This window comes from Tursiops truncatus, chromosome 10 (genome assembly GCF_011762595.2).
Source record: "Tursiops truncatus isolate mTurTru1 chromosome 10, mTurTru1.mat.Y, whole genome shotgun sequence".
Classification (NCBI taxonomy): domain Eukaryota; kingdom Metazoa; phylum Chordata; class Mammalia; order Artiodactyla; family Delphinidae; genus Tursiops; species Tursiops truncatus.
In genome coordinates, this window is record NC_047043.1 from 77,265,988 (window position 1) to 77,280,840 (window position 14,853).

The 14,853-nt window shown below is 45.6% G+C and overlaps 1 protein-coding gene across 8 annotated transcripts in view; it reads right to left on the bottom strand.

The window, feature by feature from the left end:
- PRICKLE2 (prickle planar cell polarity protein 2) overlaps window positions 1–14,853 on the bottom strand; it is a 342,911-nt gene that overhangs the window by 111,103 nt on the left and 216,955 nt on the right. For 2 of the 8 annotated variants that reach the window (XM_019947624.3, XM_073811333.1), the window contains exon 2: window positions 13,175–13,218. The exons of the other annotated variants lie outside the window; for them this stretch is intronic. The gene's annotated coding sequence lies outside the window, so the exon portion shown is untranslated. The remainder of the gene's footprint in view (window positions 1–13,174; window positions 13,219–14,853) is intronic. 8 annotated transcript variants of the gene reach the window in all.

The following is a 14,853-nucleotide window of genomic DNA, read 5'->3' on the forward strand; positions in this document are numbered from 1 at the left end:
TAGAACCTACACCGTCTGACTCCAAGACCAATGTTCTTCCCACCACCTTGTTTTAAGGAGAGTGGCCAAATCTTCCTTCTTTTCTTCTGTGCATCTTTCCATCCTTCCCTGCATCTGTCCAACCATCCTTCCATCCATATCTAACCAACCCCCCAGGCAGACAACAGCGATTGAGCACATACTGTGTACTAGGCACTCACTGTATGAAGACGCTGGGCATACAGCAGTGATTCAGACAGTTATCTCTAACCTCATGGGGCTTCAAGTCAAGTGAGGAAGACAGACAACAGTCAGGTAAACACATAGATAAACTTGCCATTTACAGGTCATGATAAGTGTCATGATGGAAACAAGCAAGGAGATAAGAGAGGAGCCGAGGATGGAACAGGAAAGGCTCCCCACCGAAGTGACATGTGAGTTGTGACTAGAAGACCAAGTAGGAAGCAGCTCTGAGAAAGACCAGGGAGAGAGTTTTCCAGGCAGAGGGAAAGCAAGCAGAGGCTCTGAGGTGGGGAGGAGTGTGGCATGAGTCATTCTCAGGAGGTGGTGTGTGGCCTCCCCTCCCCCATCACTGTCGTCCAAACTGGCTGAGCCACTGCCTGTCCCAAAGCCCAAGCAGTGATGTGAGATTCAGGGGACCGTGCCATCCTAATGGGTGTAGGAAAGCTCTTCCTTTCTGCTTAATCCCCTTCCCCTTGGGATTCCTATATTCCTCTGTCTTGATACCCAGACGTTGGCATATCCTGTTATTTGCGGCCTCACTGGCTCCTTTACCCCCTCCCCCCAGCCACAATACTGTGTTTTTCCCCTTTTTTGGCAAACCCTCCGTCTGAATGAGGGACCCAGGCATGAACCTTGACACTTGCCATGTCTGGAAGCAAGATTTCTATCTCTGTGAGAAAGGAAAAACGGTTTCCTAAAACACACAGAAGCTCAAGGGCGGAGACTGTGACAGGGCCAGCTGGGTACGAGGTTGGTGCGAGCAACAGAGCCAAAACCCGCTGCCGGGCCCATCCAACGCCCTGCCCTCCGCCCGGGCTCCAGGGGCTCTGGCCATCTGCACCAAGAGGAGGTTCTCTCTCCCAGGCACTGCGAGGGTTGCTAGAGGATCATCTTTAGTGGCAGTTGTCTCCTCTCTTAATATGTCAATTCATATTTCCGGGAAGAAACATACACAGTGCCCTACTTCAGACTAATTTATCTTGGAATTTTTAGCAGTAGAAACACATTTCCTTTAAAAAAAATAATAAGCCTGTTGGATGACTTTTCATATTCTGAGTATCTCTTACTAGACTCTGATTTCCAGGTCTGATGTCTCAGCAATTGAGGAATGATGTCTTGGATTGGGTTTCCCCAGAATCAGATCCTTGGAAGGCATCTGAACATAAAGAAGTTTGGGAGGTGATCTCAAAAAGGCCTGAGAGGGAATTGGAGAAGGCAAGCAGGGCAGGGAAGGATGCTAACACAGGGAGAGGTGATGACCAGCTGAAGCTCTGGGCAACTGAGACTCCCTTCAGTCGAGGAGCTTCGGGAGATGGTACAGAACATTCCTCAGAGCTGTCCCACTGGAGAATCAAGGAGGCAGGAGTACTTACCCCCCAATTCCCAACAGTCACTGGGTGAAGACCACACCTGGGCCCCTGTGGCCCACCCCACATACGAGACAGGCAGGCTAGAGCAGAGAGTTACAGCTGCTACCGAACGAGGAACCATGGGTCAGGGTACCCTGGAAAGGTGAGTGCCAAGGGGGAAGAGGGTACTACTGCAAGTGTTCGAAGGCAGCTTCATTTATTAAACAATAATTCACTGAACATCTACTATGTACTATGCATTCTGGTGGTGGTTGTGAGGGATTAAAACAAAACAGAACAGTAAGGAGCCCCTATCTGACTGGGACACAAAGATCTAGGCCACAAGGAGCTAGAGATAGATGCTGAAATACATACAGGTAAAGGATTATGTCTGTCATTTATTTTCAAAGGGTTGAGCCAAAATAATAATCTATGTGTATGCATCGCAGGCACATGCAAAAAAGAGAGGGAGGAAGGGAACAAGCAGCACAGAAGTGCCATTTCCAGAAGGGTGTCTGGAAGTTCATTATGCTATTCTTGTCAACTGTATATAACACTGCAAGTTTTCAAAATAAGTTTTGAAACAAAGAAACAAAGTGAACAGTCCTGTGACTTTGTTGTTAGGTCACTTATTAATAGAAAACCTACCAGGGGCTGGGCACTGCATACAACTTGCTAAGTAGGAGGCTGCTAGGTAAAAAGAGAAGGAAGGAGTATCCCTGATGGTTGAATAAAGGCACGAGGTGAGAGAGAAGAAGGTGTCATCAAGATATTGAGAGGAGTCTAAGACGGTGACAAGCTAGCAGTTGGAGGACTACACGTGCAACCCAGGTGAAGGAGTTTTAACTTTATTGTAAACCATGTTCACAGGCTAGTGAGGAATCTGCCTACCAAACACGCAGCTAGCTAATTGAGCATCGTAATGAGTGGAAAGAGTGAGCCCTCAAAGGAAAAGAACTTGGCTACTGATGGTGTCTCCATGGCAACACTGCTACCTCCATCACTGCATCCGTAGGAAAGGCTGTGGGTACCTAGAGAAGCTCTGATTTCCTGAACTGCTGTCAGACCAACCGCCTCCCTAAGAAGAAACCAAGGTAGATGGGATGGTTATGCCCGGATCAATTCCTCCATTTCTCTTTGTCCATATGTTAACCATGATTCTATGGCATGTATGCTTTTGCTTCATTGGATGTTGAGCAGGTCATGTTCCAAGAGCTCCTCCTTTCCAGATGAGTCCTTCAGGGGAATAGTTTCTGAGGAAATGACTGCACACTGAATTCTAACACTCCTCACCTCCCAACTTCAAGAATTGGAAGACTCCACAAAATATCTCTTTGTTTGCCTTTCTCTTCCATGCCACCTGCCCAAGTACTTGTTCAGTCTCTACCTTCTGTGTGTAAGAAGTTGGCTAAGCCCATGTAGACCAAATCTGAAGCATTAAATATCCCCTATGTACTTAAAAACAGTATATAGTGCAGTGGATTAAGATATTAGATCTTGGAGGCACAGTGCCTTGGGTTCCAATCTTAACTGCCACTTCACTGAGTTGCTGTTAGCATTAAATAACTGAATATCTACAGCACGCTGAGTGTAGTGAAATCTGACTCTGTACCAGCTTACTAGGCCCTATGCTCTGGGTAGGGACAAAAAGTAAAACAAGTCAATAAAAATAGTCATGGTTCTGGTTCTCGAGAAGTCAATCTAACCCCTACTAATATATTCTAGTTGGGATGGAAACAGATCAATGGAAAACAGATGGGTGGCAAACAGGTCATTTCTACAAGTCTTTATGAAATACCTAGTCTATACTTTAAGGTGTGCTGGACTGAGAAAGGTAATTTGATTATTATCTTTACCAAAGGATTACTTACCCTTTACCATCCTTTTACTATTTCAAGGTCACAGAAACGACCTTGGTTTCTTACCGAGATACAATAAGGCAGACAGGTTTGGATATTAAATTAATGACCCTGGGACTGATCAAGTACTTCAGAGCTGCCCACACACTTTCAATTCAGTTCTGAATTGCCAAAAATCTCTACAAAGTTAGAGGAACAAGGGTTATTATTGCCATTTTATAGAAGGAGAAGGGGGAGCTCAAAGAAGCCAAGTGCTTTGGTTGCTACTATTAAGTGTGGTGTGTCTAGAACGCCACATCTACTTTTTCTCACCCTAAACCAGGAAAAGTGAAGTCAGTTTGGTTCTACTTCTAGGGTATGCTTTTTCCAACTTTCCTTTCGAAGAAGACATTTACGGAGTGTACACCGGGCTCTGTGCTAAACACTTTCCCCGCATTCCTTACTGAATCCTCATAGCACAGTTAAGAGATGGAAATTACTAATACCACCCTCATTTTACAGATGGGAAAACCAAGGCTCAGAGTGTTTCTGAAACGTACTCAAGCTCCCACAGCTGGGAAAGGATGAAAATGGAAACGCAGACCTAGATCTGCTAGATTCCAGAGCCCTTCACCAAACACCTGAATGCCTTTCTGGGGCCCCGTCAGACTGACTGCACCGGTCCCTTAATCCATGTAAAACAAGTTGTGCTTTTCTCCCTGTTCACACAGAGGCCCCCAAATCACTGGCAAGTCATAGGAAATTCTTAAGTGGCTGCTTATTAATAACATTTTCAGTTTATATTAGGCTGCCTTTCATCCAGGGGAACTCGGCCAGCTCCATACACAGAGAACCACTGAAATCCAGCCATTTCTGGTGTGGATGTGGGCCAGCTGGCGAGAGCATGCCTCAGGGGCTCGGCTTGTGGGGATTCTGGCAATGGTCACACCCTTCAAAACTTGACAGGGCCCTTTAATACCCGTGCTGAAGGGCTGGAGGTAGAGACTTCCCAGAAATCCATGATCCTCAGTGAACGAGGCCAAGGCTCAAGATGACCCCAGCGGACTTGGGAAACAAGAGTGTCAAGAAACTGGGTGTTTACCAAATACCGAGGCTGGAAGCAAGGCCCCGCAATTGATATTGAGTTAGACACAACAGCGAGCGATGTTATTTTCAGGAGAGACCTGGCTTCAGTCAAGTCCAGGGAAACACACAAAACCCATTTCTCAAGGTTTCCCAGAGGGGGGTACAGTCAAAAAAGGCAAGATGCTGATTTCCCTTCTTCAAGCCCGATGCATGGAAAGGTTTTTGTGGTTTTGTACTGAGCCATGACTAGTCTCTTCATGCTGCAGCAGTGAGAGGATGCAGGGAAGTACAGAGAAAGAAAAGAACGTTTCCTGGTTTCATGTTTTATTGGAAAGAAGCCCTGGATGAAGTGAATTCACATGGTCTACAGGAGTGAGACACTGAAAATATTTAAGAGTTTGTTGTCTTCAGATTTGACAAGGTGATGGTTGAAGGATCTACGTCCCCTGGACGCACGTCCTACCCCCAGACCTGGGGATGTAGCAATGCCCACGTGCTTCTGGCTGAGCTGAACAACAGCCCAGGCTGTGGACTCCCTTGGTGCGTGGGATGCGTGACCTCTACTCACCATTTCTACCTTTACCCTTCTAGCCCAATTCACCATCACCTCCCGCCTGGGCTATGGCAACAGCTTGCTTATTCTTCCCTGTATCCACTCATTCCTTTCCAGAATCTATTTTCTACTAACTGTTCTGTTTTTTAAAACAATGGCGATAACACTCAACCCCCCTGCTTAAAAAGCTCCACTGGCTTCCCACTGCAATTAGAATAAAGTACACACTCCCTAACCTTGGCCTCCGAGATACAATTTAATCTGGCCCTTTCCTGTCTCTCCAATTTCATTGTGTCCCGTTCCCCACCTTCTCTACCGTGTTTTGGCCCCAATGACCTTTTGTTGGTCCTTTGTGCTTGTGTGTGTGCCAAGGCCATCCCTCTCTGAGGATCTTTGCAGTGGCTGCTTTACTGCTTGGAGCGTCCTGCCCTGAGCTCTCTGAGCTGGTCTATTTTTCATTATGCATGTAATCACTCAAAGGCACCTCCACCAAGAACCCTAAAAAGATTCCCCACTTTCCCTTCTCATTCACTCTCCACTCTATTATCCTTTAATTTTTTTCTTAACATTTGTCACTGTCAGAAACTATTTTACCTGTTGTCGTAGCTATTAAATGTTTTTCCCACGATAATATAACTTCCAAAAGCTCAAGGAGGTTACCTTGGAACTAGAACAATAAGCATTCAGTAGGTAGATCTTTAAAATTTTGAATCTCTAATACCCAGCCCAGAATCTAGCTTGGCAGTTCTCAACTAGAGGCTGAACACTTCATGGGCACACAAAGAAGAGAGAATCACTATGTAAAATTTTCACGTTTTAATATATATTTTATGGAATTACTAAAAATGTATACTGTTAAAATGATGCCAAAACGTACAGTGTGAGTTAACCATGTGATCAGTAGTACGTCATCAAAACCACACCAAAGAAAGACTGTCTTCTTCCGGGATTAAACAAGACAAAGGAAAGTTAGGGCAGAGAAGAATATATTTATGTTGAGAACAACCCAGAACTGTATACCATAACTGCAGTGTAACTTAATTCTGCTAAGTGTACTGCAAAATGTCCAATATTTGAAAGAATGCCTTGAATATAGAAAGACTGAAAACTCCCAGTTTATCCTAAAGTAAATGTTCCAAAAAACTGTTGAACTGTTAAGTGAATACTAAAAAGTATCTGAAACAGAGAAGAAGTACTCTTGTGGCTTTGGCATCTGAGACTACAGCCCTCAATTTACCCATCTATAAAAGGGAAGAGAACCAGGTAATTCTTCTTCCAGCTCCACAGAGCTTCATCTTATTTCCTGGGTAGCTTCGCAGAACAGTGATGTATTTCTATTTCTATAGGGCCAAAGGACAGTTTCTTCCAGTCCCAAGTTAACCTTACGAGTTTCCTGGATGAGTTTACAACAATCTACCATCCAATCTAGCACTTCTTATTAACCTTTCAGGTGACTTTACACGTTTACGAATCTGATGAAAGGCGGGATCCTCTCCCTTAAAAAGGTGAACATACATACATTCATAGAAAATTCTGCGTTTAATTTCAAAAAGTTTGTCAATCTTTGCTGGTCCTTTGGTGCTTGTGGATCCTGAGTTAAAAAATACCTGGTTTAGAGAACTGGCTAAGTGTAAAAGGTCTTCTCTGCTACTCCTCACAGGCCCAGAGACAGTGCCTTATATCTTGCAGATGCTCTATTTCTCACTCTTTGCACTGTTTTCTTTTAAAAATTCAAAATGGCACACGATATCATCACAACCACTTAGGATGCTGAATCTTAGAAACTCAATGATACAGGATTGAAAACAATTTTTAATCATGGCAAGGGCAAACCGCACTGGTGTTTACGCAGCCCAACTGACAAGGTGAACGGAAGGCAGGTTGAAGCTAGTCTGACCAAAATCAAGCCCAGCGATTAGGCTGCTATTTGCCTTTCAGAAGCCATTCAAGCAAGAACTCAAGCTCCTGTTGTGAAGCCAGGCACGTGTGAATTCTTTGCTCTGCATGTTCACCCTGCTTCCTAATGAGCTAGGTGTTTCAAAGTGGTGGTCCAACCTGCACAGGAAGCAGGGGAGGCGCTTAGGGGAGGGGATTCATTGTCCCAATCGGTGGCAAGCTTCTAGTCCTTACAGGCTCTCCAGGTGACTTCTGAGATGACGACCTCAAATGCAAGTAGGAGACTTAGGCAGTAATTTCAATGAACTCCTGAATCTTGATAGATAAGCTGTCAGGAGAGGGCTTTAGCTGAGGGCATCACAGCTGTGAGCCAAGAGCAGCCACTGCATATGCACTGGCCACCCAGCCAATGGCTGAGCTGCCCAGAGGATGCCTACAGGAAACAGTTCATTGTAAAGCAGGTATTCCTCTGGAAGCATCAGAGCAGGGAAGCTGGATGAAGACCCTACATCGCCGGTAATGAAAAGTGATGGGAACCTTAAGAATGGTCACCATATTAATCAGAACAACAGGATGTAGATCCCAGAGAAAGAAAAAAATCTGTGAAAACCTTAACTAAAAATTTCAAAAAGCCTGCAGGTCATCCACTTTGGGGAGGAAGAATAAATGCAGAGTAAGTGGAAAACAGAATTTCTTTTCATCATGCCTAAGCAATTAATAGGTGTTTGATATATATTTACTAAATTGAAAGGAGAACAGAACTTCCCTGGCAGTCCAGTGGTTAAGACTCCACGCTTCCACGCTTCCATCAGACTCCACGCAGGTCTGATCCCTAGTCAGGGAACTAAGGTCCCACATGCTGCACAGCATGGCCAAAAAAACAAACAAAAAAAAAACACAAAAAACGGAGAATCAACTTCCAGGTGAGTGTCCAAGGGTAGACATGACATGTAAGTTAAATCTCTTAGGGTAACTACAACTGATGAATACAGGCTACCCGGAGTGCTGTGTTGAGTAGGATTCTGAAGTGGTGCTGGAGCTTGACAAAAAGAGTGTGGTGTGTCATCAGTGAGGTCCACCATGGACAAGGGAGATGGGGGCCTGGCGATGCAGGTGCTAGGTATCTGCCATACTCCTACTAAGACTGGGACATTTCTAAGAATGGGGTTCAAGCATGGGTACACATTCAAATAAGAATATTTTTCCCCACTCAAGATTTCCTCTGTCATTCAAATAGAAGCTTCTAGAGGAATAACAAGGAGGGGTGAGGGAAGAAAGCAGACATCTGTTTATCCTGCCAGATCACAGCCTGGGGTCCAGTGAGCGGTGAGATATCAAACTCAGATGATGTTCACAATCAACCCACAATCAATCCACTTGCAGGAAAGTCGTGTTCAGGGTAATAATTTACATGGCTGCCGTATCCTCAATCACAAGACACAGTCAGTCGGGTAACTGTGCTTTTCTGTAAGGCAGAAAAGTGATTGGATATATTGTCCAAATTTGCAAAAACAAGATTGGAAACAAAATGGGATTTAATTCTGAACAGCCAGAAATTCAGTTAATCAGAACCTCCCATTCCTCTTAGCTGACACTTCATTTCCTAGCTGAACAGCCCAAGACAACAGCGCAAACACCTGTGCTCCTCGAAACTTCACAAACCACCTGACTTTCGTTAATATAAATTGGAACAATATTTTTTTCCCTTAAAACCAATACCATCCCATCTGGGAAACACCAGCTTCTTATAATTTCAGGTGTGTTAAACATTTATAAATCGTACATATCATACAAATGAATGCATTTAATTATACGGTATATGCTTGTACAACACACAGAGTTCCAAGACTGTTCACATCTATCATTTCTACAAGTTGTGCAAGCTTCAGAGTCAAATGATGTGAATGCAAATTCCAGCTTGGCCATTTACTAGCTGTGTGACCTTGGGCAAGTTATTCAACCTCTCTGTGTTTCGTTTCTATAGAATGCAGCTGATAAGAGAACCTACCTCATAAGGTTATTATGAGAATCAGTTAAGATATAGCACATAAAAATATAGTGAGCGTGTTGCCAGGCACACGGTAAGCAGTCATTAACTGTTAGTTATTAATTACTTTCATTACTCCGCAGAAGGAGAAACTGAGTCCCAGAGCAGCTAAAGGGATCTATTTGAGGTTTATTGCAATAAGGAATGACACAATTGGGACTCGAACCTGGGCCTTCTGAATTTAGTCAAATTTCCTTCCCTGTGCCGCCCTCAGTGCTTATTACAAGGGTGGCTGAGAGGCAGCCGCATCAGCATCACCAGGGACCTTGCTAAAAATGCAGAGTGTGCATTTCATCAACACCCCCAGGTGTATACACATTAAACTGGAGAGGTCCTGGTCTCAGGCACTCTGCAGGACGCTGGCAAACGTGACACAGCCCGGAGGGCTTCTGGGAGTGAATGAGCGGCACCGACACACTGAGGGATGCAGACACCCGCCTCTGCACTAGTCTGAAATATCCAAAGGTCAGAGGTTTTTGCAGGAAGCCCCGAGTCACTCTCTGGAGGGCTACCGCTTCTCATATTCCAGTGCATATTCACAACACACAGAGGTCAGGTCCAGATAGAAAACCTGACCTTTCAGTTCTCCGCCCAAGAGCAGCCGATGGTACAAATCACACGCCTCCACCGACAAGGGTGAATTCCTTCTGAAACTTCATACTCATCCAGGTCAGGGCCGGAAGAGAACTTCCAGACCATCTAATTCAGGACCTACATTTTAGGGAGGAAAGAACTGAGGCTCAGAAAGGGGAAGCACATACCTTCTAGATAGCACCTGACGTGCATGCAACGGGCGATCAAAAGCCAGGAAGCCTGGCCCCCTCTCTAGACCCCACTGGCCTTGCAGCAGAATCACCCAGTTCCCTCTAGTCCAGCAAAAGGGCTGCTTCCATTCGCCCGGAGCTTTTACTGCTCATCGGAGTGTCTTAACTGACTTGCCAACAAACCTCACACTTCCATTCTAAAAGCCACGTTCAAAGCTGGAGGTGAACAAGCTACTCGGTTCTGTTTTGTACCTGATACAGTCTCCTGGCTGTTGCCAATTTTACCAAAAGATCCAGCAAAAGGATTTTAAAGCAGTGGCTACATAATGAGGTATTTCTCCCATGAGGGCTCCACAGAGAAGATCTAGAAGGCAAAGAAAACACATTCATAATACATTACAGTAAAAAGCGTAAGGAGGCCTAGAATGGTGGACATCATTCAGGCTTTGAGGATGATTATCCTGGGTTTGAACTCCAGCTTTACTCTTTCTTATCTGTGTAACGTCGGACAAGTTACTTAACTTCTAGGAGTCCTGGTTTCTCCACTTCTGAATAGAGTTAATAATATCTAGCTGTGTAATTGCTGTAAGAATTAACAAGGCAAGGTATGTCAAGCACCCTTCACATCAACTAGAACATGGTTAAGAGTTCAACCTGTGACACTTATTACCTGTTCTACATATTCACACAAGCACTAACACAAAAACTATTTCAGACACATAGATACCCAGAACATACACTGACATATACACTAACAGCTATCCTGAGAAATATCTGACCCTGTGACCACAGAAAGTAGAGCTGTTTCTCAGTTGAGTCCTGGAACTTTCATGAACAGGCATCTCTGAGGACTCACACTGATGAACGGAGGCAAGAAAAGAGCTGGGAAAATGGCATCCTGACCAGTTGAAATGAAATGCTAAGAATTCCGGTCCCAGTTCCTTTTAACCCTGGATGGGGCTGGATCCTACGTGTAAGGTTGGATTTTTAAAAACCAAGGAGGGATGGGGGAGCTGAGGCCAATGGTACTCCCAATGTGAGGCAAACGGAGGTAACTCAAGTCACCGTCTATTGTGAGACAGACACAGCGCTGGCCTGTAAAAGGTACCAACCTGGACTCCATCTCTATCCCACATCCCGGGGGGGAAAATGGTGCCTGCCATCCCTCCAGCGCCCCAGGATGGTTTATGCACAATTGCCAGGACCATGAAGAAGGGGGTATCAGAAATCACCACTGTTCCTTCTTCCTAAAGGATCACCCTCTGTCCTGAGTGTGCAAGACTCTGGTCACACTTTCTCAAACGAGGCCAGCCCTTGATGCCTCCACTTCCAACCAGTGATGCCTCTGGATTCTGTGCTCTCGACAGTGCTGTGTCTCCTCCAAGTCAGCTCTCATAAAATCTGAGTCTCCAGTTCGGCCGGCTTGATCCTTACGGACTTTACAGCCAAATGCGTGCCACAAGTGTAGCCTACACACCCACCAAGGAAAGCCAGGCTCCATACTGTACTTGAAGATGTGCTCTTTTGAATAAATACATTTTTAAAAATAGGCCATGGTGCTATGGCGGAAAATTCTTGCTGTGTTTAGCCCCATGTAGGGTTTCAGAATTTAAAATGGCTGCACTATGAGTTCTGTAGGACAGATGGGTAGAGGTAGTTCTAGCTGAAGTACAACCGCGGTGCTTGTCTTCTGAGTTCCGACTTCACCCAAAGGGAACTATCAGCTTTGCACTTTCATGGTGGTTTTGGAGATGGCTCTGATATTCTCCCAGCTGCTTCCCTCCCCTCCTCTCCTCCTAACTCCTCCACCCAATCTCTCTGCTTCTCTCTCTCCACACCTCCCCCCTCCACCGCCTCTCCCCCGCATGCTCGCTTCTTTCTCCCTCTGCCTTGTCCCCAGGGAAATAATGGAAGAAGCAGGCCTCTGGATTTCAGATTCCGAACAAAGAACTGCTCAAACAACATGCCAAAAAAAAAAGAAAGCCAAGTCTCCGAAATCACTGCCCAGGTCCCCAGTGGAGACTGCGGAGACTCATGATGCTGGAAACTCAGTGTGATCGTATCCAACATTTTCTCCCCTGCTTCATTCAAACACACCCCCTCTACCCACACACATTCCACACACACATGGACAAGATATAAAAATGAGAACATTTCATTAAAAATCTTTTCAGGTTGGGACACGAGCAAAGTGCCAAGTGTCAGCCCAGAGCATTAAAGAGGAAAACAGATTTTGCCAAGGCCTAGCCTTCAAGCTTCCTAGTCTGCAGTAGTTCATGGTCACCAGCAATGACCTGATTATAAGCACGACAATCAGGGAGGGAGTGAATAGAGAAAAGTTTTTAGTAGATCTTCAAGCACAAAAGGAAAGTCCTCACCCAAACGCCACCCAGAATTCCTGTCTGATGGACAGAGGATTTTGATTCTTGGGTGTTTGAAAACAACAGAGAAGAGAGAAGACCATGCCTTTGGCTTCTGAGGTTTCTGCTAATTCAAGGCGAGCAATACAGAAGGGAGGTTAAGAGCCCTGCTCAAACTTGGAGCGTTTGCCATCCATGTGTGGTAGGAGCGGCGCTACACTGGGTACCGGGATTTGTCACCAGCTGTGTCATTCAGGGTAAGTTACATTCTCTCTTTCGCCTTCAGTTTCCTCTTTTGAATGAATATGAAAACTACTGCCCTCTGTGGTTCACAGGTTGGGATCCAATGGGAAATACCAAAATCAGCAGAAGGAAGGAAAGTCCAACACCTAGTACGAGCCAGGAACAGGGCAAGGGCGGTGCAGCCACCATTCCCCAGCAAGCCCATGAGTCCCACGAGTCCAGGGAAATTTATTTCTAATACATTTAAAATTTAAAAAATAAATTTTAGGCTGTGCCATGCGGCACGTGGGATCTTAGTTCCCCAACCAGGGACTGAACCCATGTCCCCTGCATTGGGAGTGCAGAGTCTTAACCACTGGACCGTCAGGGAAGTCCCTATTTCTAATATTTATATGGGGAAACCAAAGTTCAGAGAGCTTAGGCTCTAAGGTCACGTATACGATCAGGCGGCAATACAGGTGGGCTATTATCAAGGCATAACTATGATTCTCCATGCAAAACACTACTTTACTAAAGACCATGGCCATCTGGAGTGATCAACCCGCAATTCTGAGTTTCTGGAGAAAGAACTTCATGCCAGACTCCTCTGGTTCCTTTAACTCACTTTTTTTTTTTTTTTTTTTTTTTGCGTTATGCGGGCCTCTCACAGTTGGGGCCTCTCCCGTTGCGGAGCACAGGCTCCGGACGCGCAGGCTCAGCGGCCATGGCTCACGGGCCCCACGTGGGATCCTCCCGGACCGGGGCACGAACCCGCGTCCCCTGCATCGGCAGGCGGACTCCCAACCACTGCGCCACCAGGGAAGCCCCTTAACTCACTTTTAATTTGTCCTTCAGACCTCTGCACTGGAGTTCCAGTTCATCTAAATGTAAAAGAAAGACGTTGAAAGGAAAGGGAGAAACAGCTATCAAACAGCACGACTGAAGTATGCTCACTGGCAAGAGGGGAAGGGCGAAAGCCTAGCAAGGACGGATCCTGTCTGTGGACAGAAATCAAGGGCAGCGGGCTGGGTCACAGGCAGGTGAGCAAGGGAGGCCCATTCTTTTCCCTTAACAGCAGATCCATAAGCTAAAGTCACCCATACGGTGGCATACATGAAGCCTGGGAACTTCCGAGGAGCCATCCAGCAGGTGAAGCCATATTTAAAGGCCTCCGTGAAGGAGAAAATGCTTAGTGTCCGCGCTGAACAGAAAGCAGAAAGAAAAGGCAGGCCTCTCACACATGCAGCGTTGCATCAGAGGAGAAACGTGTACAGAAATCCAGAAATGCGTTGATTCCAATGTGGAGCCGCAGCGTTCTACAGGAGACTTGTCAGCTGCCCAACAGGAGACCTTCTTTAAGGGTGCCGGAGCCCCAGCTAATGCTTGTTGATTTTCATTCTACCATCCCGGGACTTTCAGTTTAGCAAAATACAGCAGCCCGGACAATACACTTTATTCTGTCAACTCAGTCCATGGAGTTGAAACAGTGGCAAGTCCCTTTGAGTGGGAATGGTTTGGGACCTTACAGTGACTGAAGGGGGCACCTTTGCTGCTGGCTAAACCTCTCTGCACACAAACGGATGTGAGCATATTGCCTTTTCAGTGGACTGTCTTATTTTTTTAGCAACGACGCTTAGAATAAAGATGATAAAAAGGTAACGATCACAACCACCACCACAGTAATAGCTAACCTTTATGGAATATTTATCATGTGGCTAGCACTGTGCTAGGTGCTTTCTGTATGTCATCTCACTGAATCCTTACACTCTGCCTATTGGTTCTACTGCTCTTCTCACGATATACACAGGAAACAATACCCAGAAAGGTAGCTCGAAGTATTTTCCTCTCTTTCTGAATCCAGAGTCTGAGCCCTTGATGATAAACATCATCCCCTACTGCCTAACCTCTAAATTCCCTGTTCATTCCTTAAGCTTCCATGAATGCACCTTCCTTCCAATTTTATTTCCCCTACATTGCATGGTGAACCTTTACAAATCTGCCATTTCAAACAATGCTGTTTTACAATTTCTGGCGGTCCCACGATTGTTTACAGACTGTAATGCCTGATGGAGCCAACATGTTTTAATTTTCACATTAAAAAAAGAATTTCCAAGGGGAAAGAGCATTTGATGGAAAGGCAAAACCTTTACAAGCACCCAAGGAGGCATTAAAATCCACATTTCCAAAATACAGTAATTCCGTTAAAGTTGTGACTTACTCTGGAGCCCAAGGGGACACTCATCCTGACCACTCTGTGAAAGCCATCAGCAGCCAGTAAGCCTTCTGGGAAGCAGGATCAGAGTAGCCAATTCAGCCTCCACCAAGGAGACCAGGCTGCTTCATTTAGTTGAAGTCTCACCGAGATGGTTTAAAACACTCCCTGGGAAGAGATATTCAAGCAAAGCAAACTGCAGCCTTGCAAGCTGCAGCTCTGGTACCTGACAGTCCCTGTCTACAGCGTCACAGCACACTGGAGCCCTCCCCTGACTGTGGCCATGGATGCAACCTCTAGAAGC